Source organism: Tamandua tetradactyla, chromosome 8 (genome assembly GCF_023851605.1).
Source record: "Tamandua tetradactyla isolate mTamTet1 chromosome 8, mTamTet1.pri, whole genome shotgun sequence".
In the NCBI taxonomy this organism is placed as follows: Eukaryota; Metazoa; Chordata; class Mammalia; order Pilosa; family Myrmecophagidae; genus Tamandua; species Tamandua tetradactyla.
Window position 1 is genome coordinate 90,264,789 of NC_135334.1, and position 3,240 is coordinate 90,268,028.

Here is a 3,240-nt window from a genome sequence, read left to right on the forward strand (position 1 = left end):
ACTTCTTTTCTCTTCTCTAGATTGCATCACCTCACAAGAACAAACTTCACAAAATGATGGTTCCTTTATTGCAGTTGCCAGGCTAATCCAAGAATCTCTAATGGGTTTGTAGGCTTAAGGTGGAGCAGGAATGACTAGCTTCTCAGAAGAAGGTGAGTTTTAAACTGAGAATTGAGTTACCTCAAAATAAATAAATAAAAAATGTTATCTCAAAGATGATTCTTGTGAAAATAACGGAATGTGTAGAGGCCAGGACAAATAATACATCCTCCATTGGAGACACTGAAGAAGATTTAGGGTGGCTGATACATAGAGTACCAGAAGAGTGAGGGTAGAGAGAGGACAGTTAACGAAGGCCTTTAACATGAGATGTCATTTAAACTTTATCCTAAAGGAAATGGGAAACAACAAATGAGTTTGGAAACAACAATTGAATTTTGGGAGAGTGACAATTAGATACACATTTTATGAGGATCTTTCAAATAACACACTATATTGAATGAAAGAGCAAGATTGGACATAGAGAGACCTTAATGGTCTAGAGTAGGATAGATTGTAGGACAATAGGGAAGTGAATGGAATTAGGAGAGATTTAAGATATAGAAGCTCCCTGGTGATTAACTGGATATAGTAGTAAGAGAGAGATGATGATGGTGACCCCCAGGTATCTGATTTGGTTAACTGTGAATGTCATTCACTGAGATAGGGTATAATAGGGAAGGAGTAGTTTTAGGTATAGTGGAAAGTGAGAAGATGAATTAATTTTGGATTAAATTAAAATAAGATTTTTCGTTTCTTTTTTTAAAGCTATTCAGGTATATTTAAATATGGATGTGGACCTCAGTAGAGAGATGTGGGCTGCAGGTGTAGATTTGGAGTCAACATTGAATACCTGATTCAGTGGCATTTTTGTAGAACAGCATCAAATTTTGCTGTTATCAATTTTAGTCTGGAAATGATTCCCAAGTTCAGAGTCCCAGAATTCACTTTAATTCTCTTTAAGAGGCTCACACAGAGTCAAAACTCCCAGCTTGGAGGCTCCCTACTCTTTTGAGGAAAGCTTTTTAAGAGGATATTCACAGATAATTTCATGTGAAAGAGATGTAGTTATTAAAGTTTTGTCTCTATTTTCCTTTGATAGCTTTTTCAGTTTTATCATGTGTAATGAAAATGCGGACATTCCAAAAAGATATGAACAGTCCACCATTAAGAAGGTGAAACTCAAGAAGGATAAATGTGATTTCTTGCACTTAAGACCAAATAACTGTTTCCAGTGAAGGGTAAATGGAGAAGGACAGGTTTAAAAAGACTTATAATGATATGTCTTTGGAGCTGTTGTCAGTAACTATCAGCATGTTTCTCTGTTAAAAAAAAATAAAGGCCAAGAAGGTCTTAAATTGCATTCCTCAGAATATACTGTCTGCATCCACCCTATTGTAAAATAGCCAGATAAGTTTGAAAAGGAACACAGAGAGAAGGGTGATAAGAATCAAACCATACAAAGAACTCAGGCTATTTAGCATGATTCACATTTACGATAGGAGCCTGCCACCTTATTCTTCTTGGAGTGTTTTGGCTACTGGCCCTCTGCATTTCCAGATAAAATTTTAAAATCAATTTATCAAGTTGATAATATCCCAAAAAACCTTTTGGGATTTTTATTTTGACTACATTGAATACAAAGATAATTTGGGGAGAATTAACATCTGTAGAATATTAAATTTTCCAAGTCATTTATAAACATGGTATATCTTGTTTATTTAGAACTTTTAAATTTTTGCTTCATAATTTTATAGTTTTCTGTCTTGCATGCCTTTTATTCTTGATCATGATTTTTTAGTGTTATTTTAAGTGGCATATATTTCCTTTCTAACTATATATTTTGTTGTTGAAAAATAGAAATGTACTTTTGCACTTTAGCTCTTGTATTCAGCAACCTTTACTAAATTTTATTGATTCTAATAATTTATTTGCAGACACATTTTCTACAAACACAGTCATGGTGATAAAAATTACAGCTTTGTTTCTTCCTTTCCAATCCTTTTATGTTTAATTATTTGTTTGCTTTGCTTTACTGCTCTGTTTAGAACTTCCAGTAAAATACTGAATCTAGTAATGGGAATCCTTTTCTTGTTCTCAGTCTCAAGGAAAAACATTTTTTTCTAGTATGTTTGGTAGGATTTTTTTATTAGAAGGTTACAGTCTACTCTGAATGTGTTAAGTTTTACATTGTTACTAAAAATAACAGTTCAATTTTATTCAGGCATATTTACTGAATCTCATGAAATGGTTATATAATTATTCCTCTTAAATATAGTGAATTGCATTGATTTATTTTCTAATGCTAAGCCAACCTCGCATTCATGGAATATATATATATATTTTTTTAACATGGGCAGGCAATGGGAGTCAAACCCGGGTCCTCTGGCATGGCAGGCAAGCATTCTTGCCTGCTGAGCCATCATGGCCCGCCCACATTCATGGAATCTTGAGTTATCCTTATTAAATGTTGTTGGATTTTGTGTGTGTGTGTGGGGGGGTAGGTGGGGTTAAGAACTCTATCTCCTATCTATTTTTATGCATTTATATTTATTCTTTTGAATTTCTGTTCATGCATGAAATTGTTGATATTGGCTTGTAATTTTCCTTTCTTTATATAGACATGAATTTGGTATTAAGGTTACTTGAGCAACAAAAAAATCAGTTGGGCAGTGCGCCTTCTATTTCTATTCTCTAGGCGTGCTTGTGTAAGATTCTTATTTTTTCCTCAAATGTCACTAGAATTTACTGGTGAATTCATCTGGACTTGGAATTTTCTTTGTAGATATATACATTTTTTGCATTATAAGTTCAATTTCCTTATTAGTTATGAGGCAATTTAGAATTTCTATTAATGCTTGTGTTAGTTTTGGGAAATCAAAGAAGAGCTTCTAAGGTAATTTATATATATATATAAGTGCTGCACTTTAAAACTTAAAAAATACCATGCCTAGGCCCCACTGACAGAGCTTCCAATTTAAACTGGGTACTAGAACTTGATAAAAACTTAAAATTTAAATTTCAAAAATATCTTTCAATTTGTGGTTTGAATGATATGTAATCAAACTTTTAATTAAATCAGAACACATTAAGATGTCTCACTTCCACCCTATCCTCATCTACCCTTTTCTCACAGTCCCCTAGAAATTGTTTATTAATTCATCCAGCACTTTTTATTCAATGATTTTTGTTCAAATACAA

At 33.0% G+C, this 3,240-nt stretch overlaps 1 protein-coding gene across 2 annotated transcripts in view; it reads left to right on the plus strand.

Moving 5' to 3' along the window:
* The window catches only part of PDE3B (phosphodiesterase 3B), a 212,438-nt gene extending 210,690 nt beyond the window's left edge, over nucleotides 1–1,748 (plus strand). The window contains exons 17-18 of one of the 2 annotated variants that reach the window (XR_013156831.1): nucleotides 21–152; nucleotides 1,142–1,729. The gene's annotated coding sequence lies outside the window, so the exon portion shown is untranslated. Of the gene's footprint in view, nucleotides 1–20 lie in introns of both variants that reach the window. The other variant, XM_077114071.1, reaches the window with a different exon arrangement.
* Nucleotides 1,749–3,240: the final 1,492 nt, after the last annotated feature.